This window comes from Leptodactylus fuscus, chromosome 9 (assembly GCF_031893055.1).
Source record: "Leptodactylus fuscus isolate aLepFus1 chromosome 9, aLepFus1.hap2, whole genome shotgun sequence".
NCBI lineage: Eukaryota > Metazoa > Chordata > Amphibia > Anura > Leptodactylidae > Leptodactylus > Leptodactylus fuscus.
Window position 1 is genome coordinate 89853805 of NC_134273.1, and position 22190 is coordinate 89875994.

General features: G+C 49.5%; 1 pseudogene; it reads right to left on the bottom strand.

Moving 5' to 3' along the window:
• Positions 1–555: 555 nt before the first annotated feature.
• Positions 556–20330, bottom strand: LOC142217804 (inter-alpha-trypsin inhibitor heavy chain H3-like; annotated as a pseudogene).
• Positions 20331–22190: the final 1860 nt, after the last annotated feature.

Here is a 22190-nt window from a genome sequence, read left to right on the forward strand (position 1 = left end):
AAAGTTCTCAATCTGCGGCGGAGACTGATGAAGATGTGAACCTAGGCTTACAAGCTAATAATGCTGACAGCTGAGGGGTTGTTACAGTGTATCCAGTGTAGACCTTCCTGAACTAAACATTTCAGCAGCGCACAATAGTTTGTTACAATGTATCAGTGCAATTCATTGTATTAGTCGGGAGTGCAGCTTGTTTAGCTCACAGAGGATTGTCTGGACTGGATACAACTATGACGAACCCTCAGCTGTGCGAGGACTGAAGTAAACAACACTTGTTCATGCGCACCCACCACAAGGGATCAAAGGAAGGGACAGGCTCAGAATTGGTTCATTTTATTACACCCCAAATCCCTATTACCAACATTTGCAATAGACTCTCTGAAGCATAAACTCCGCCTCTTACCAGGGACTGCCCCACCCACACAGAACTGTATCCAATATGGCGGGGATGAGGATGGCAGATGAAGGAATCCATATAATAATACCAGATAGTTTCCTACAGTCTATTATTATATGTCTATTATCAGCGTTATTACTGCAGATACGTAAAGATGGCTGACAATGGATCCGGCTCAACTCTGCAGGTTGTCTGGGCTGAGGCGGATGACATCACAGGGGCCTCGGCGCCCCTCCCCGTACGGTGTGAGGTCACAGTCTGCGAAACTAAACAGAAAATATGACACATGAATATTACGTGGCTACGATCAGCCCACCCCTAGTAAGGATCTACATAGGGGCCACTGGAGGGGGTGGAGGGGTGCAGTGATGTATAGAGGGGTCAAGAGGGGGCTCAGTGAATGAGGGGACTCTCCTGTTGTCACCTGATAGCGGTGTGTGCTGCTGATATCTGGATACAATGTCTGTACCTGACAATGGGGATGACGGTCTCGCCCGCGTTCGGTTTTTTAAAAGTATCAATGAGCTGACCTGAAATTCATGAAATGATACAAAGTAACAAATGAGTCCATAGACTTTCCCTGGCGCTCACCCAATTCCTGCCCTCTATGCTCAACCATCCAGATTCTGCCCTGATTTACTGGCTATTTGCCCACTTCTCCCTTTCACTTCCCCTTTAAGTTCTATTGTTTCACCATTCCTCTCCTCCCCTTCTGCTCCCCCATTACTCTCCTCCCCTTCTGCTCCCCCATTCCTCTCCTCCCCTTCTGCTCCCCCATTCCTCTCCTCCCCTCCTGCTCCCCCATTCCTCTCCTCCCCTTCTGCTCCCCCATTCCTCTCCTCCCCTTCTGCTCCCCCATTCCTCTCCTCCCCTTCTGCTCCCCCATTTTTCTCCTCCCCTTCTGCTCCCCCATTTTTCTCCTCCCCTTCTGCTCCTCCATTCCTCTCCTCCCCCATTCCTCTCCTCCCCTTCTGCTCCCCCATTCCTCTCCTCCCCTTCTGCTCCCCCATTCCTCTCCTCCCCTTCTGCTCCCCCATTCCTCTCCTCCCCTTCTGCTCCCCCATTCCTCTCTTCACACTTCTGTTCCCCCATTTCATCCCCCTATCACTCCCCAATTCCTCCCCTTCCACGTCTTCTCCCCTCCCCCCACTTCTGCTCCCCCCATTCTACGTCACTTATTGGTTTCACATCGTACCGATTACCCCGACAGTGCGACTCACTACTGGGTCGCTGCCTTCTATATATATGGAGGGGTGCAACGATTGTCTGCTCAGGGCGATTGTAAAATTGGTTCCGACCTTCAGGGGAAAAGTCACTTGTTTATTCTTCATCTTCAGAATTCTACAATAAAAAAGACAAAAACAAACAGAAATCACAAATCTTCACGGGGTTGGATGGAGACCAGCAGGGGGGAGGCGGAGGAATGGAGAGGAATGAAGGAATAAGAAGGAAGGAATAAGAAGGAAGGAATAAGAAGGAAGGAATAAGAAGGAAGGAATAAGGATGAAGGAATAAGAAGGAAGGAATAAGAATGAAGGAATAAGAATGAAGGAATAAGAAGGAAGGAATAAGGATGAAGGAATAAGAATGAAGGAATAAGAAGGAAGGAATAAGAAGGAAGGAATAAGAATGAAGGAATAAGGATGAAGGAATAAGAATGAAGGAATAAGGATGAAGAAATAAGAATGAAGGAATAAGGATGAAGGAATAAGGATGAAGGAATAAGGATGAAGGAATAAGAATGAAGGAATAAGAATGAAGGAATAAGGATGAAGGAATAAGAATGAAGGAATAAGAATGAAGGAATAAGAATGAAGGAATAAAAATGAAGGAATAAGAAGGAAGGAAGAAGAAGGAAGGAGTAAGAATGAAGGAATAAGGATGAAGGAATAAGAATGAAGGAATAAGAATGAAGGAATAAGAATGAAGGAATAAAAATGAAGGAATAAGAAGGAAGGAAGAAGAAGGAAGGAGTAAGAATGAAGGAATAAGGATGAAGGAATAAAAATGAAGGAATAAGAATGAAGGAATAAGAATGAAGGAATAAGAATGAAGGAATAAGGAACAATCACAAATGCTTCCTAGAATAATATGAATGAATGAGCGGCGTTATAACCGGCGAGGTGCATAAGAATCTCACAGACTGCGCCACATTATATTCAGAAGTGATAGAGTTAATAAAGACGCCTGGCTGACCCTGGGCGCTCAATGGCTCTCGTCCAATCATAGCTGGCGACGTGCTGATCCCGCCTTACGGTGATATTGTCTACGCTGACATTGACCCTCAGACGCTCGCTCTGGTTCTCCACCACAAATCTTGTAAAGCCGCCGCCATCTTCACTCAGCGTTCCGGTCACCGTGATGCCTGAAGAGGAGAGAAAGCCGTCAATCCTCACCAGCCACAAGCATGGCCGCGCTAGTCTGCACGTACGCCCCCTACCTGCTGACTCATTGCGAAACAAGTAGACTGTGACATTCTCAGCGCTGGTAAATAGAAAGCAAGTTCTCGCTGTTTGATCCGGATTCCCTAATAAAACATGGAAAGGCTCGCAACGTGCTGCAAAAAATAAGAAAAGTGAATCACAAAAAAGCTCCGCCCACATATTTAGACCCCTCCTCTCAGCCTGCCCGCACCTATAGTTATACAATATAATCATTCTGTGCTCTCTGCTCCTTTGCACTGGTCATTTTGCTTATACATAGCCAAAAAATATTCTGAACAAAGCTGCAGTGTAAAGCATGGAGGATGTGAAAAGGCAGCAGTGATGTGGCCCGGAGCCCTCACTGGTGCAATGCAGTGTAAAGCATGGAGGATGTGTGAAGGCAGTGGTAATGTGGCCCGGAGCCCTTACTGGTGCAATGCAGTGTAAAGCATGGAGGATGTGCTAAGGCAGTGGTGATGTGGCCCGGGGCCCCCACTGGCGCAATGCAGTGTAAAGCATGGAGGATGTGCTAAGGCAGCAGTGATGTGGCCCGGAGCCCTCACTGGTGCAATGCAGTGTAAAGCATGGAGGATGTGTGAAGGCAGTGGTAATGTGGCCCGGAGCCCTTACTGGTGCAATGCAGTGTAAAGCATGGAGGATGTGCTAAGGCAGCGGTGATGTGGCCCGGGGCCCTCACTGGTGCAATGCAGTGTAAAGCATGGAGGATGTGCTAAGGCAGTGGTGATGTGGCCCGGGCCCTCACTGGTGCAATGCAGTGTAAAGCATGGAGGATGTGCTAAGGCAGTGGTGATGTGGCCCGGGCCCTCACTGGTGCAATGAAGTGTAAAGCATGGAGGATGTGCTAAGGCAGTGGTGATGTGGCCTGGGCTCTCACTGGTGCAATGCAGTGTAAAGCATGGAGGATGTGCTAAGGCAGTGGTGATGTGGCCCGGGCCCTCACTGGTGCAATGCAGTGTAAAGCATGGAGGATGTGCTAAGGCAGTGGTGATGTGGCCCGGGCCCTCACTGGTGCAATGCAGTGTAAAGCATGGAGGATGTGCTAAGGCAGCGGTGATGTGGCCCGGGGCCCTCACTGGTGCAATGCAGTGTAAAGCATGGAGGATGTGCTAAGGCAGTGGTGATGTGGCCCGGGCCCTCACTGGTGCAATGCAGTGTAAAGCATGGAGGATGTGCTAAGGCAGTGGTGATGTGGCCCGGGCCCTCACTGGTGCAATGCAGTGTAAAGCATGGAGGATGTGCTAAGGCAGTGGTGATGTGGCCCGGGCCCTCACTGGTGCAATGAAGTGTAAAGCATGGAGGATGTGCTAAGGCAGTGGTGATGTGGCCTGGGCTCTCACTGGTGCAATGCAGTGTAAAGCATGGAGGATGTGCTAAGGCAGTGGTGATGTGGCCTGGGCTCTCACTGGTGCAATGCAGTGTAATGAAGAGGACTAGTCCGGCAGGTTGCACTAAATTTCTCCTTCTGCAGGCGCCATTTTGATCAATTTTGCACAGTTTGACACATTTTCCTGCATTTTACGACACTCTGGATAAATCTCTTCTTGGGGTTTTAGTTTGGGGGTCCCATAAATGACTGCATTATAGCGGAGCAGACAGGCTAAGCCCCCCAACTACCTCCCCATTAGACTTACGTGTCTGCGATACAAAGGTCGGCAACATCCCATTATCAATGATCGCTAAAACAGAGAAGAAAAGAGACGGTGAGGACGCCATCCACATTCAGTGCGAGACTACAGGCTCCTCCTCCTGCGCCCGGGGCTCCGCCCTCTACCCCATTGCAGTGCCCAGTATCTATAGGCTTCGTAGCTTTCCTTCATGCCCTGCCACTTGGGTTACAATGTAACAACTTATTATATACAGTATTATATGGGGGGGGGGGGGGGTAAATAGAACATAAAGGATACGCACACATGGCTAAGTCCACGTCTGAAATAGAAGAAACAGAAAGCGTTACCATTACATGCAGGAACAGAAGATAGCAAGAAGAGAGGAGTAGAGGTGCAGATTTGGGCAGGAGGGGGAGGTGCGGGACTTACTTTCCTCCAAGTCATAGTGTCCTACAAGAGAGGGAAACGCGTCACACAAAGGGTTACAAGGCACATCCACAAGACATTACATGGGCACGGTACGGAAGCGCTTATGGCGGTAGTATATGGATTCCACATGGCTCTGTTATATGGGCCTGATACCATGGACATTGTATGGCAGGGACTATATGGCCACTGTACGTTCACAGTACTATAGACTGCGGTGACATTCATGATGGTTGTATATGTTACACAGCCACAGTATGTCAGTAATATTGGCTACTGTATACTGACATCATTTATCTCTTCCCGTCTATTTTCACACTTTGTCTCAGTGACTCGGACACACTATGGCGGTATTATGGAGAAATTGTATAATAGCGTTATTTGGGCTGCTTTATGATGACACACTGCAGAGGCGGTATATGAGCTCTGCATAGGCACAGTATGGCGGCATTATTCATATATTACAAAAACTGTGGAAGAGAAAAGAAAGAAAGTTCTTACCGTAATAGTGAGAGTCTGCAGGAAAAACAATGGTAGAGAGTTACATACAGAACTGATACACATATATATTACACATATATATCAAGGCTAGCAACAGCAAGATCATTGTAGAATATTCTGTGTGTGTATACATATATAGAGAGAGAGATGTGTATAGTAGGAGCTGTATATATATGGGTGTGTACAGTATGAGCTGTATATATAGATATGTGTACAGTAGGAGCTGTATATATAGATATGTGTACAGTAGGAGCTGTATATACGTGTATGGTTGGAGTCGTATATATATACTGTACGTGTGAGTTTTTACCGCTTTTGTTCCTATATATCGCATGACATTGTTTCCATATAATTTCTGTTATATCTAATAAGTAGATACAAATATCACCTGGCATGAAGGGGTTACTGTGCGGCTCTATCACATTAGTGTAATGGGTGAGAGTAATCCCCAGATATAACGATGGAAGATTATTATCCCGTTATCTCTGCTGAGGCCGGATGTCGTCTTGTCTCAATCCCTCGCCCCTCCCCCACTTCAGACGCCCCATTTGTTAGCGTCGTGAACCCTCGCCCGTCTTGGGCACAGTATACAGCGGCCACACACCCACGAGTGACTACTAACACTTACCAAAACTAGAACGCGACGTAAAAAGGTCCTCAAAATATTCCTCTGCGGAAAAAAGAACAAAAACAATTGAGGTAACTCTGTGCCCCGTCCGCACCTCCTGCGCTTCTCTCGCGGCCATCTTGTCCTCTCGTCTGGTGTCTTTTCTTGATTATTTTCAGCCCATTTTTCCTCTTTGCAGTGAAGAGAATCTCTACATGGAAACCATCAACAAGCAGCTGTTGACGGATCTCGTTTCTATGCTGTGTCCCTGTTTCTCTGATACTTGTGAGGTCCTAAAGCTTTGTTTTCTGTAGAAAGGTCTGCTGTCATATGGAAACCATCAACAAGCAGGAATTGTTATTCAGTATATAGGGGCCATAAGACTCTGCATTTCTGAACAGTTTGGCACATCGGCACCTTATCGCCCCCTACAGCTCACTCTTGTGTAATTAGGGATCACTTGGATTGGGCATTACCAGCGGGGTCTTCCAGGTCTGCCCATGGAATAAAGCCCAGCACTAAAGGCCAGGCCCACGGCCGCACAACCGCCACTGCACATCAGTCGTATTCACTGTTGTAAGCTGCAATACCTGACAAAGCCACAAGTAAATGTATGGCGCTTTGGCCGGGTAAACAATGAGGGAGCGTTGTGGCCCCTTCATTTAGATTATAGGGAGGGCCAGAAACTGGACCCCACCGATCATGGACGTCAGTACTTGTACAATGAGGAGGTCCAAGATTGAATCCACGAGGACCGTAATGGAGATGGGATGATACAAGACGTACCTTCATATTCCTGCAGCCCTGAAATATAAAACACAAGCCATGAGTGCGGTAGGAGGCGATAGTGAGTCACTAAGCTAGAAGCATGAAGAATATTTCTATGCCCACAGCCACCACTAGGGGGCCCTCACAGAGCCTAATGGGGCTGTATGCATCTGTATGTAAAGAGCTCCCTCTAGTGGTGGCTGCAAGGAGGGAGAATAAAGGGAAGAGTGGAGTGGAAAGGTAGAAAGGAGGAATGGAGGGAGGAAGGGAGAAGGAAGGGACAGAGAAAAGAAGAAGAAGAAAGTAACTGAGTAAGAGATAAGGAAGAGAGAAGAAAGGAAAGGCGAAACGTGAAGAAGAGAAGGAAAAAGAAGGAAGGAAGGAAGGAAGGAAGAGATAAGGAAGAGCAGGAAGAAGGGAGAGAGGAGGAGGGATATAGGAAGGAAAAAAGAAGAAAAGCAAGAAAGAGGGAGGAATAAAGGGGAAAAGGAGGAGAAGAAAAGGAAAGGATGGGATTTTAGTGGAGAAGAGAGAGGAGGAAGAAGGAGGGAGAGAGGAGGGAGAAGGAGGCAGAGAGAAGGGAGAGAAGAGGCAGAGAGGAGGGAGAGAAGAGGCAGAGAGGAGGGAGAGAAGAGGCAGAGAGGAGGGAGAGAAGAGGCAGAGAGAAGGGAGAGAAGAGGCAGAGAGGAGGGAGAAGGAGGGAGAGGAAGGAACGAGACAGGAGAAATAACAAAAATTCTAATAATGGAGGATGGAAGAAATAGAGAAAGAAGGGAAGGAGAAAAAAAACAAGAGAGAGATAGAGAGAATGAAGAAGGAGAAAGGAAGGAAAGAGAAAGGAATGAGATGGAAGTGATGAGGAGTGAGACGGAGCGGGGGCTGGGATAGTCCTGGGTGCTGGCAGAGCTTTCTGAGAACATTTGCAGCTTCGGACATGTTCACACTCACCTTGTTCTTTAGGTTTATTTGCAACAAACTCATCTAATTTCTCCTCGTCCTCGGGCGGAGTCACGACCATCGATGTCAGCGGAGTCACAAAGTTATACTTCAGGGATAAGTCCAGAGCCTTCTCCGTTATCTTCTGTTTGTCTTCACCTTCAGCTGAAATTCTGCAAAGAAGAAATTCATTCTCATCATTTGTGTAGAAACGTTCCCTCATCGTCTCCGGAATATTGCTACAATGTATCGAACTCTCCTGAGCGCTATGTATCTCCATGGTTACAGACTACAAACAATCCCTGTGTAGTCTGACCCTGAAGTCGTTGGTTGCAAATCTGTGTTGGCGAGAACCTCACAATCTCTGCCCTGGAGGAAGGTCCTGGACGGGGGACCCCTCACTCACTCCTAAACATGACACATGGAAATGGATTTTCTACGACACTGTGACGAATATTCTGCAGTAGACAGTCAGTAATAAGTATATATGATCCGTACTGTTTGCTCAGCAGCTGCTCTATGGTCAGATAGGCCCACAGCCTCTCAGTGAAGTCTCCGAATATATAGCGCTGCTCTCTGGCCACCTCGTCCTCCTCCTGGACCGGGGCGTCCACTGTCACAGAGAACGGTTCAGAAAACTGCAGGAAAAAGACAAATATTCATTGGTGAAACGTCCAGAAGATCCTTCACAGACTCCTATATATGCAGCGATTCCCCAGGTCACCCAGGAGCTGGGACATTACACACCGTACATTATATTGTGTACTCTAGTCACAGCGAGAGCTGCATGCACAATCCTTCTGTTACCTCCTGTATTATACTCCGGAGCTGCACTCACAATCCTGCTGTTACCTCCTGTATTATACTCCGGAGCTGCATGCACAATCCTTCTGTTACCTCCTGTATTATACTCCGGAGCTGCATGCACAATCCTTCTGTTACCTCCTGTATTATACTCCGGAGCTGCACTCACAATCCTGCTGTTACCTCCTGTATTATACTCCGGAGCTGCATGCACAATCCTTCTGTTACCTCCTGTATTATACTCCGGAGCTGCATGCACAATCCTGCTGTTACCTCCTGTATTATACTCCGGAGCTGCATGCACAATCCTGCTGTTACCTCCTGTATTATACTCCGGAGCTGCATGCACAATCCTTCTGTTACCTTCTGTATTATACTCCGGAGCTGCACTCACAATCCTTCTGTTACCTTCTGTATTATACTCCGGAGCTGCATGCACAATCCTTCTGTTACCTCCTGTATTATACTCCGGAGCTGCACTCACAATCCTTCTGTTACCTCCTGTATTATACTCCAGAGCTGCACTCACAATCCTGCTGTTACCTCCTGTATTATACTCCGGAGCTGCATGCACAATCCTTCTGTTACCTTCTGTATTATACTCCGGAGCTGCATGCACAATCCTTCTGTTACCTCCTGTATTATACTCCGGAGCTGCATGCACAATCCTTCTGTTACCTCCTGTATTATACTCCAGAGCTGCACTCACAATCCTGCTGTTACCTCCTGTATTATACTCCAGAGCTGCACTCACAATCCTTCTGTTACCTCCTGTATTATACTCCGGAGCTGCATGCACAATCCTGCTGTTACCTCCTGTATTATACTCCGGAGCTGCATGCACAATCCTGCTGTTACCTCCTGTATTATACTCCGGAGCTGCATGCACAATCCTGCTGTTACCTCCTGTATTATACTCCGGAGCTGCACTCACAATCCTGCTGTTACCTCCTGTATTATACTCCGGAGCTGCATGCACAATCCTTCTGTTACCTCCTGTATTATACTCCGGAGCTGCATGCACAATCCTGCTGTTACCTCCTGTATTATACTCCGGAGCTGCATGCACAATCCTTCTGTTACCTCCTGTATTATACTCCGGAGCTGCATGCACAATCCTTCTGTTACCTCCTGTATTATACTCCGGAGCTGCATGCACAATCCTTCTGTTACCTCCTGTATTATACTCCGGAGCTGCATGCACAATCCTTCTGTTACCTCCTGTATTATACTCCGGAGCTGCACTCACAATCCTGCTGTTACCTCCTGTATTATACTCCGGAGCTGCACTCACAATCCTGCTGTTACCTCCTGTATTATACTCCAGAGCTGCATGCACAATCCTTCTGTTACCTCCTGTATTATACTCCGGAGCTGCACTCACAATCCTTCTGTTACCTCCTGTATTATACTCCGGAGCTGCACTCACAATTCTGCTGAATTCCCTCGGGTTCTCTGATGGTCTAGTGTCTATACATCACGCTTGCACCATGTTATAGTTGCATTGGGCATCTTTAAACAATCCAGAATATGCTAAACCTGAGGAACCCGACGGTCTGGACCCCTCGCCCCTGCCATCATATACCATGCACCTTGTGCCAGAAGTGCCTGACATCTCCCAGGATGCATCAGAACAGGACATGATCTGTGCAGACACTGATCCAGGGGGGCAGATACCCTTATTGACATATATATAATACCCCCATAGAGCCTTGTATTGGGTGCCAATGCCCCCCTAGCAGCAGCAGATCTCAGACTCACTCCCTGGGCCTTGACTTCGGCAGTGATGGCCTCCGCGCTGTTATTCGATATCCGGCCGGCTACGATGATTTCGGAGCCCTGGTAATAATGTTTGAAGCTGCTCCTGGTGACAGAATCCACAGAATTCTCCAGATACTGCAGCTCGATATCCAGAAGCATCGGGTTCGCAACTTCATTGTAGAAGCCCTGGAAGACACGGGAGAGCGGGGGTTGTAGTTCTAATGACAGGGCAATGATCTGTCCATATAGCCCTGAGCCTCCGTTTTCAGGGGGGTCTCGGGGCCAGATTTACAAAAAGGTAAATTATAAAATTTTAGGGGTCCCAATTACAGGATGACCGGCCTCCCCCCAAATAACACATAAGATAGCAATCACCTGTAACTGCAGAGCGGAGTCTGAATCCTCGTATATGCGGCGCGCCATCCCTCCGTTTTCTAAAGCCAATTTCTCCAAAAAGTTATAGTCGACGCCGCTGCCAAATCCCAAGCAGTAGAGGGCGGCCTGACCGTCCAGAAATCGCTTGACATTGTCTATGATCTGCTTGTGCTCAGTGGTTCCTGGGTAATGACAGGGGTTAGTGGTGAGGAGGAGGAGGATGGTCTTATTCATGGCAGCCTCTCTACAGCCTGACCACGGACTCTACAGCTAAGGGTCAGAGGAGGCGCGTGGGACCCCGAAAAACACCTTACTGTGCACCTACCTTTGTAAGACAAATAATAGACAAAGGTCTTCGTGATGGGGTCATTGCAGGCCAGACCAAGGGGGGAAGTGGGCATGATGGGGGCAGAACAGGGGTCATTCCAGGTAGGACTGAGGGGTGCAATGCAAATAACAGGGGTCATTCCAGGCAGGACCATGGGGTGCAGTGGACATAACAGGGGTCATCCCAGGCAGGATTAAGGGGTCAGTGGACCCTGAGGATCTGTCAGTAACAAGCACAATGACAAATCAATGCCCTGACCAAAGACCAAACCACAAGGGTGTACAATCGTGACCCTAAAAGCTTCCCCTACCTTCCTTCTCTAAACGGATTCTTATGGTGGACCAACTTTTCCCATTTTCTTGTTGCTCCACATGGGGCAATTTGGGGATCCCACCTTTTATTATCCAGACTGGAGGAGTCAGATCATCGGCTCCGGCAGATACTAAGACTCTGTGACCGGAGTTTTCCTTTACAAAGGTCGGAGGTGTTGCAGTGAAATGTCCTGCCTCTGATCAGCGTCTCTCTGTCCTGTCTCTGATCAGCGTCTCTCTGTCCTGCCTCTGATCAGCGTCTCTCTGTCCTGCCTCTGATCAGCGTCTCTCTGTCCTGCCTCTGATCAGCGTCTCTCTGTCCTGCCTCTGATCAGCGTCTCTCTGTCCTGTCTCTGATCAGCGTCTCCCTGTCCTGCCCCTGATCAGCGTCTCTCTGTCCTGTCTCTGATCAGCGTCTCCCTGTCCTGCCGCTGATCAGCGTCTCTCAGTCCTGCCGCTGATCAGCGTCTCTCTGTCCTGCCTCTGATCAGCGTCTCCCTGTCCTGCCTCTGATCAGCGTCTCTCTGTCCTGCCTCTGATCAGCGTCTCTCTGTCCTGTCTCTGATCAGCGTCTCTCTGTCCTGTCTCTGATCAGCGTCTCTCTGTCCTGCCTCTGATCAGCGTCTCTCTGTCCTGCCTCTGATCAGCGTCTCTCTGTCCTGCCTCTGATCAGCGTCTCTCTGTCCTGCCTCTGATCAGCGTCTCTCTGTCCTGTCTCTGATCAGCGTCTCCCTGTCCTGCCCCTGATCAGCGTCTCTCTGTCCTGTCTCTGATCAGCGTCTCCCTGTCCTGCCGCTGATCAGCGTCTCTCAGTCCTGCCGCTGATCAGCGTCTCTCTGTCCTGCCTCTGATCAGCGTCTCCCTGTCCTGCCTCTGATCAGCGTCTCTCTGTCCTGCCTCTGATCAGCGTCTCTCTGTCCTGTCTCTGATCAGCGTCTCTCTGTCCTGTCTCTGATCAGCGTCTCTCTGTCCTGTCTCTGATCAGCGTCTCCCTGTCCTGCCCCTGATCAGCGTCTCTCTGTCCTGTCTCTGATCAGCGTCTCTCTGTCCTGCCTCTGATCAGCGTCTCTCTGTCCTGCCTCTGATCAGCGTCTCTCTGTCCTGCCTCTGATCAGCGTCTCTCTGTCCTGTCTCTGATCAGCGTCTCCCTGTCCTGCCCCTGATCAGCGTCTCTCTGTCCTGTCTCTGATCAGCGTCTCCCTGTCCTGCCGCTGATCAGCGTCTCTCAGTCCTGCCGCTGATCAGCGTCTCTCTGTCCTGCCTCTGATCAGCGTCTCCCTGTCCTGCCTCTGATCAGCGTCTCTCTGTCCTGCCTCTGATCAGCGTCTCTCTGTCCTGCCTCTGATCAGCGTCTCTCTGTCCTGCCTCTGATCAGCGTCTCTCTGTCCTGCCTCTGATCAGCGTCTCCCTGTCCTGCCTCTGATCAGCGTCTCCCTGTCCTGCCTCTGATCAGCGTCTCCCTGTCCTGCCTATGATCAGCGTCTCCCTGTCCTGCCTATGATCAGCGTCTCTCTGTCCTGCCTCTGATCAGCGTCTCTCTGTCCTGCCTCTGATCAGCGTCTCTCTGTCCTACCTCTGATCAGCGTCTCTCTGTCCTGCCTCTGATCAGCGTCTCTCTGTCCTGCCTCTGATCAGCGTCTCTCTGTCCTGCCTCTGATCAGCGTCTCTCTGTCCTGCCTCTGATCAGCGTCTCTCTGTCCTGTCTCTGATCAGCGTCTCTCTGTCCTGCCTCTGATCAGCGTCTCTCTGTCCTGCCCCTGATCAGCGTCTCTCTGTCCTGTCTCTGATCAGCGTCTCTCTGTCCTGCCTCTGATCAGCGTCTCTCTGTCCTGCCCCTGATCAGCGTCTCTCTGTCCTGTCTCTGATCAGCGTCTCTCTGATCAGCGTCTCTCTGTCCTGCCTCTGATCAGCGTCTCTCTGTCCTGCCTCTGATCAGCGTCTCTCTGTCCTGCCTCTGATCAGCGTCTCTCTGTCCTGTCTCTGATCAGCGTCTCTCTGTCCTGTTTCTGATCAGCGTCTCTCTGTCCTGTCTCTGATCAGCGTCTCTCTGTCCTGTCTCTGATCAGCGTCTCTCTGTCCTGCCTCTGATCAGCGTCTCTCTGTCCTGCCTCTGATCAGCGTCTCTCTGTCCTGCCGCTGATCAGCGTCTCTCTGTCCTGTCTCTGATCAGCGTCTCTCTGTCCTGCCCCTGATCAGCGTCTCTCTGTCCTGTCTCTGATCAGCGTCTCTCTGTCCTGCCCCTGATCAGCGTCTCTCTGTCCTGTCTCTGATCAGCGTCTCTCTGTCCTGTCTCTGATCAGCGTCTCTCTGTCCTGCCTCTGATCAGCGTCTCCCTGTCCTGCCTCTGATCAGCGTCTCTCTGTCCTGCCTCTGATCAGCGTCTCTGTGTCCTTCCTCTGATCAGCGTCTCTCTGTCCTGCATCTGATCAGCGTCTCTCTGTCCTGTCTCTGATCAGCGTCTCTCTGTCCTGCCTCTGATCAGCGTCTCTCTGTCCTGCCCCTGATCAGCGTCTCTCTGTCCTGTCTCTGATCAGCGTCTCTCTGATCAGCGTCTCTCTGTCCTGCCTCTGATCAGCGTCTCTCTGTCCTGCCTCTGATCAGCGTCTCTCTGTCCTGCCTCTGATCAGCGTCTCTCTGTCCTGCCCCTGATCAGCGTCTCTCTGTCCTGTCTCTGATCAGCGTCTCTCTGATCAGCGTCTCTCTGTCCTGCCTCTGATCAGCGTCTCTCTGTCCTGCCTCTGATCAGCGTCTCTCTGTCCTGCCTCTGATCAGCGTCTCTCTGTCCTGTCTCTGATCAGCGTCTCTCTGTCCTGCCTCTGATCAGCGTCTCTCTGTCCTGCCTCTGATCAGCGTCTCTCTGTCCTGCCTCTGATCAGCGTCTCTCTGTCCTGTCTCTGATCAGCGTCTCTCTGTCCTGTCTCTGATCAGCGTCTCTCTGTCCTGCCTCTGATCAGCGTCTCTCTGTCCTGCCTCTGATCAGCGTCTCTCTGTCCTGCCTCTGATCAGCGTCTCTCTGTCCTGCCCCTGATCAGCGTCTCTCTGTCCTGCCCCTGATCAGCGTCTCTCTGTCCTGCCCCTGATCAGCGTCTCTCTGATCAGCGTCTCTCTGTCCTGCCTCTGATCAGCGTCTCTCTGTCCTGCCTCTGATCAGCGTCTCTCTGTCCTGCCTCTGATCAGCGTCTCTCTGATCAGCGTCTCCCTGTCCTGCCTCTGATCAGCGTCTCCCTGTCCTGCCCCTGATCAGCGTCTCCCTGTCCTGCCTCTGATCAGCGTCTCTCTGTCCTGCCTCTGATCAGCGTCTCTCTGTCCTGTCTCTGATCAGCGTCTCTCTGTCCTGCCTCTGATCAGCGTCTCTCTGTCCTGCCTCTGATCAGCGTCTCTCTGTCCTGCCTCTGATCAGCGTCTCTCTGTCCTGTCTCTGATCAGCGTCTCTCTGTCCTGTCTCTGATCAGCGTCTCTCTGTCCTGCCTCTGATCAGCGTCTCTCTGTCCTGCCTCTGATCAGCGTCTCTCTGTCCTGCCTCTGATCAGCGTCTCTCTGTCCTGCCCCTGATCAGCGTCTCTCTGTCCTGCCCCTGATCAGCGTCTCTCTGTCCTGCCCCTGATCAGCGTCTCTCTGATCAGCGTCTCTCTGTCCTGCCTCTGATCAGCGTCTCTCTGTCCTGCCTCTGATCAGCGTCTCTCTGTCCTGCCTCTGATCAGCGTCTCTCTGATCAGCGTCTCCCTGTCCTGCCTCTGATCAGCGTCTCCCTGTCCTGCCCCTGATCAGCGTCTCCCTGTCCTGCCTCTGATCAGCGTCTCTCTGTCCTGCCTCTGATCAGCGTCTCTCTGTCCTGCCTCTGATCAGCGTCTCTCTGTCCTGCCTCTGATCAGCGTCTCTCTGTCCTGCCTCTGATCAGCGTCTCTCTGTCCTGCCTCTGATCAGCGTCTCTCTGTCCTGCCCCTGATCAGCGTCTCCCTGTCCTGCCTTTAGATTCCTCCTGTAGTTTTATTCCGGGGTTCCCCTTACATGACAATAAGTAGCCGCCACTTACCTGAGGTGGGTTCGCCATCGGAGAGGAATAATATCATGGATGCGCTCTTGGGGTGCAGCGCGTTGTTGATGGTGGCATTGGTGAGAATTTTGGCTGCAGTGAGCAGAGCTTTATTGATGTCTGTCCCTGCAAAAAAAACAGAAGAAGGGGTTAATAGTATCCTGTGACCCTGACCCCACACTTAGGCATTGTACGACCCCTTCCTACAAGGGCCCGATCTTGCTGATCCTGGTGCTAAGAGCTGGTCCAGGAAACCCCTTTACAGATGCCCTCTTGGTCTTGGACCCCGGCCCTTTACAGATCCCCTCTTGGCCTCGGACCCCGGCCCTTTACAGATCTCCTCTTGGTCTCGGACCCCAGCCCTTTACAGATCCCCTCTTGGCCTCGGACCCCGGCCCTTTACAGATCCCCTCTTGGTCTTGGACTCCAGCCTCACCTCCTCTCGCCGTCATCTTTTCCACAAATTCCTTGGCCTTCTTGATGTTCTTGGGAGAGGCTCTGACCAGATTCTTCTTCCAATAATCCACTTTATCATCAAATATGAGGATCCCGATATAATCCTCCTGTGGCATCTCCTCCAGGATCTTTGTGAAGGCTTCGTATGTCTGCAGACACAATGATAGAAGATCAGGTCCAGGGGCGGTGGGGCCGGCGGGCAGGACTAGTCTCCGGCGCTCCATTGTTACCTGCTTGATTTTGTTTCCATACATTGAGCCGCTGTGATCGATGACAAACAGCACGTTTTTTGGTAATCGCTTCAGATTGTCGGGGGCGAAGTAATGAACAAAGTATCCATTGACAATCTGTGAGAAGCAAAAGAAATGTAACAAAGTAACAAACATGTAACAGTCCAGTGAGTGTAAGTAACGCTCCCTCAGTCACCTGCACTTTCCCTGCAGCAGTCTCTCTCTTCACATCGTAGGTTATCTTCAGATCTCCATCCAGAAGAGTCTCCGCACAATCCGGACATCGCCGCTGCTGCTGCAGGGTTGGTCTAAATTCGATGTGAGCCTGAAAATTGGAGGAAAAGACCGGATAATAATGAAGAGATCCCTGTATAGTACTTTGTGACCTCCTCCCCTCCACTGTCTCCCCCCTGCACCATCTCTCTTGCACTGTGTGCTGTGTACAGTTTCCGCTGCACTGTCTCTTCTACAAAGTCCCCACTGCACTGTTGGTTTTCTGCACTATCCTCTGCATAGTCCTTCTTGCAGTCTACTGCAAAGTCTCTCTTGTACAATCCCCTTTGCAGTCTCTTCTGCACAGTACCTCCTATGCAGTCCCTCTTGCACAATCTCCCCTGCACAGTTATCCTCACAGTCTCGCCTGCATAGTCCCTCTTGCAGTCCCCTTCACAGTATCCCCTGCACAGACCCCATGCAGTCTCTCCAGCACAGTTTCTTTTGCAAAATCCCCCTCACAGTTCATCTTGTACAGTCTCCCCTGCACAGTCCGTCTTGTACAATCTCCCTTGCACAGTTCCCCTCACAGTCTCTCCTGGACAGTCCCTCTTGCAGTCCCCTGCAAAGTCTCCCTCACAGTTTCTTCTGCACAATCCCTCTCACAGTCCATATTGTAAAGTCTCCCCTGTACAGTCCATATTGTACAGTCTCCCCTGCACAGTTCCCCTCAAAGTCTCGCCTGCACAGACCCCCATGCAGTCTCGCCTGCACAGACCCCCATGCAGTCTCTCCTGCACAATCCCCTTCACAGTCCATATTGTAAAGTCTCCCCTGCACAGTCCGTCTTGTACAATCTCCCCTGCACAGGTACCCTCACAGTCTCTCCTGGACAGTCCCTCTTGCAGTCCCCTGCAAAGTCTCCCTTGCAGTCTCTCCGGCACAGTTTCTTCTGCACATTACCCCCTGCACAATCCACCTTGCACACATATACAGAATTTATATATTTGTCTTCTAGAATTTATCATTATGTGACTATACAATGTCCGGTGGATTCTATTAAGCACAAGATTCTCAGGACTACAATGTGGCTACTGTCTGGATCCCTGAATTATCCGTCACCTTCTTCTCTGTGCTGAATATTCTGACCATATCAGAGAGTTCATTCGTCATGAACGTCCCAACAGCTTTCAGGCCACGGATTCCTTGCGGCTCGATAATATCCACGCTGATCTGTAAAACATGCACATAAGATATCATCAGGTAAATCTCCAGAATTTCAGTGCTTGCTAAGTCTTCCATTGCACCCACGTGTGTTACGATGGCTTCCTATGCTTTTGGGCAGCATCTTGCGTGCGCTACTTTATTATATGACCTTGCCCTTGTTCATTACTCACCTGAAAGTTTTCCACGAGCTCCTTGGGTCGGACTCTCAGGTAGAATTCATAGTTGCCGAGCTGTCGCTTCAGTAACTCCTCGTAGACCAACTTGAATGTGGCGGTAGATTGAGCGCCCACATTCACCGAGATCTTAAAATTCTCCATTTTGCGTCCTGTGGATCTGCATGAAGATAAAAAAGGGGTATGAGGGCTTACAAGACGCAAGAACTACAGGGAACCTAAATATCACTACCAGAGCCAGGCACAGCGAGGCCATGATTGTTCCCATGTCTTGGTTATTGGATGGCGAGACAGGCGTACAGATGATCCTACAACATGGCAGGGGCAATAACAGACCCTTCTGTCCTGGGTGGCACAGCCTGGCACTATAAGGAGCTCTGGTCTATGCCATGGGCGCTGCTGGTTCCAGGATTCTTGGAGAGAGAGGTCTCCCATATACAAGAACTAAATCAATAATCCATGATGGCATCCGGTGATACGTACTGGACCAGTCCGGCGCTCTGACCCCTGGACACGGCCTTCTGATACTTCTTCTTGGCCTCCGCTTTCTCTTTAACAATCCCGACGTTCGTGACATTGTCAATGATCCTGATAGACACACACAGATGAGAATTACAGACATGGCGATGAATTTCCCATCAGTTTTCTGGCGCGGAGGGAGGATATTGAGGTGCAGCTTTCTTACACCAAACATGTGCCTTGTGCCCCGATACTCTGAATGTGGGCACTGCAGGGCAGCAATCGGACGCCCGCTAGTGTCCTGCTGAGTTATAATGAAACTCTATGCTAGTTCCTACCTGGTTTAGATTCCCATTCTGGCACCGAGACCTCAGACAGCGCTACAAAGAGGGCGCAGGCAGAAATCGCTCGCTGCGCCAGTTGGGCCGTTTTTTAAGACTGTTGTATAATACACCCGTCTTAGTAAACTTGTCCCATTGTATCACATGATCTATACAGATCTATCAGGGACATTGGGTCCCATTTAGGAGGATGCGGCCTCTTCATTCATCTGTTGGAGGTCCCAGGGATGGAAAGTTACCCCAGATAAGGACTGGCACAGATTAACATTCACCAAACGGATGTGAGTTTCAGTAAATCAGCCCACAATGGCCACATTCACAGGACGTGACGGGCAAGGCGTGGATCTGACCCCGATATCATCTCTCTATGACAGTTTTCGGGTGTAGAGGGAATGATCCCCCCCATTGTATGACATGGGAGCCAAATCTAACACCCCAAACCAGCAGATACAAGAAATGAGTCAGTATGACTCCCCAAAGGATCCCGGTGCAGGGTCTGTAACACGACCAGGCAGGAGCCCAGGAAAGCTGGGACTCACCTGCAGCCACCTCCGCATAATACTCACATGGTGAAGTTGGTGATAAACGCTGTTTTTGGCAGCTCCATTTCAAAAATGGCTTCTTTGGAGGAATTGAACACATTCTGGATAACGGTGGTGACGAAGGTTCGTGCAAAGCGGGAGGAGACGCGGCTGTGTATGTGCAGGCTGCGGATCTCCATCTTCTAGAAGGAAAGACAGACGTGAGAGCAGTCGCTCCAATCGGCGGCCGTCAGAGCATGCTGGGAGTTATAGTCCTGCGCGCAGTGCTTTACAACCTGGAAACTGAAGCCTCCATCCTGCGTCCACTTTCTCCTGACTTAATAGTTTGTTACAATCTATCAGTTTGGAGTCCAGGCTGGGTGTAACTGTAACAAACCCCCAGATGTCAGTAGTTTCCTCTATACTGGTACGCAAAGTTGCAACTTTATCTCCTTAATTCTTTTGCCCCTGACAAATTTACTATTTGTTGCACTGGAATTTGGTGCAATGTTTAAGGCAAATCTATGGAATTCGTGTCTGGTGTAGATTTTTAATTTGCGGTAGATGGACAGACCGGATGTTACTGGTATATACACTGCAGGTCATATATACAGTATATATAGTCTGTGGGCACTGCTCTGTGGTACCAGCGCCTCGGTCGTCCTCACAACACTGCCTGACACTGCAATGCTCTAGTCTGACCTTGGATCACTTGGAATCTCATCTGAGGAGCGATCAATAAAACTACCGAGTACCAGACACTAGCCATAACATTAGCCTACCGGAAAACCGAAAAAAAGCGAGTAAAGTCCTCGCGGGGGAAACGTGTCATCAATGGCGGTATAAAGGGAATGGGCTCCACCATAGATGAACAAGAACGTTGCTTTATCAGGCTGGGGTGATATCACATGGCCATGAAACGTCCGCCATTTACCTGCGACTATGTTACAGATACGATTTGGCGCTAGAGTCGCACGTACCGTACACTGAGGTCTAGGGCGGCACAATCACATATAGCTTGTGACCAAATATCTACAAGGTTTCTATATTGTGTCGCTGTCGTGTTATGTCATGTGTTGGGACACAAGAGCATTGATCGTCAGATACGATGTCGACATTGCGATCTCTGTGTCACATGATCAGACCTGCCAGGAATCCCTGCACAGTTACAGAAGGTTCATACTATAGATATACTGTATATATATATATATATATATATATATATATAACCATTGGCATTGATATTATCAGTGACTGGTAAGAACTGACCGATCCTCCATGACATGGCGGCACAAGACACAGGGTGACCAGGGCCGCTAGCAGAAGACTCCACAGCTGTAGACTCCCCATGTCCGCTCGCTCGCTCGCTCGCTCTCCGCTCACTGGATTAATGGGTAACTCTCCTCAGTGGAAGATTCGGCAGAAACAAACAGGGAGGTCAAACCTTTGTGTCCTAAAAAGAGAGTTTACTGCTTGTGGGTCACGTGGTGTCCAAATCTCATCTACTCCAACGTGATGGACCCCGATCAATACTCGGCCTCTTGTTTGTTCACATGCAGGGTCAGCACTTGGCGAAATAACACGGCGTTCTTAAAGCGGCGGCTACAAGATAACCAATACAAAGTACCAACATGCCACACTGCACACTGCTGCCCCCTGCTGGGGTAATTACAGTATAGTATATAAGAATGTCTGACAGTATACAGAATAGGGGGGATATCGTCACTCCATAGGGAGAGACCGCCATGGAGGTGTGCGAGCGCTCCACTGTGCAAAGGAACATGGGAAGGATATGCAAATCTGACTTCATGATGTAATTAGGAAGTCAGCGCCTCAGTCAAGCAATCCAATAGAGGGCGCTCTCTGTAACATCAGGCCGACCTTCTCAGTATACAGAATAGTGATATCTAGTATATAGGACAACTTATATAATGTATTGTGATACAGAAAGTTATATTGTGGATAGAATAACACATGTAATATAGAATATAGTAGGATACAGTATGTAATATAGTATATAATATAGTAGGATACAGTATGTCATGTTGTGATATACTATATAATACTGTAATATAGTGCATGGAATAACAATATAGTATATAATATAGTAATAGTATATAGAGTATTAATCTAGTGCTACATAGTATATAATATAGTAATATAGAGTAGTAATCTAGTGCTATATAGTATATAATATAGTGTAAGATACAACACAGTATAATGATAAGATCTATAAAATCTTCAATAAAGATACAATGTTAAAAAAAACTAAATGTGTATCCAGAGTAGTGAGAACATCGGCCTATAATGAGGAGAATCCACAAGCAGCGAATACCTGGAGAGTCGCCTTTGACTTTCCTTCCCATGTACTAGTGATGGATCTGGTATAGCGAGATATTCCCAATAATCCTGAACAATCCGGGACTTAATCCACCAGGATACAGCTCCTTCCACCTTACTACCTCTCCTAGTCCTGAAATCTGGAGGCAGAGGTTCTCCTAGTCCTGGTCTCTCCTCTTCTGCTTATATAGACCTTGCTCCTTGTCCTCCTGCATAGCCGGAGCAGGGCAGAGCACTAAGAGAATCTCCTGTAATACTGCTCATAGGAGCGACTAGATCTGGAAGGAGCGGCCATCAGAAGATCGAAAGATCCTCAAGACTGAAGTAACCAGAGACAACCTTAGAGCAGAGCCGTGAACCTGGAGCCCCTCCGAGGGATGAAACCTTAATCTCTTAAGAACTGACGACAAAAGAATCCAGTTCTAAGTATCCGGCCAGAAAATCTTCCATCTGTAAAGGAATTACATTACAAACCCTTAAGATCTTCGTCTTCAAACCATCCTGGAATGTCCACAAGTGTCAGATTAGGAGCCACCAGCCTCCGGATTATAGAATAGACCTGACCAATAGGGCGGCGATGACGGCACACGGTAGATTGATGAAGACTGGAGTATGATATGCCCGTCCTGGTGATCCCGGCGACGTCAGAGGTTCTACAGGTTCATCCTCCGGGGGCCGCGGCCTCAACCGAAATCTACAGCGGCTGTTACCATGGAGGTCTCCGGTCATTTACACCCTATAACAGTGTCATGGTAGTGAATGTGATGCAGCGATCGCTCCGTTCGCACCCCGGCTCTACCTACCGGAGGATAAACGCGACGAGTGCAGTCACAAGTGGCATAAAAAGCTGCAAAGCGGGAAATAGAAGTTACCCCAAAAAGGGAAGAGATTGTAAGTGATCCTGCCCCGGCTCGGACTGTCTGGGCACCCGCTGG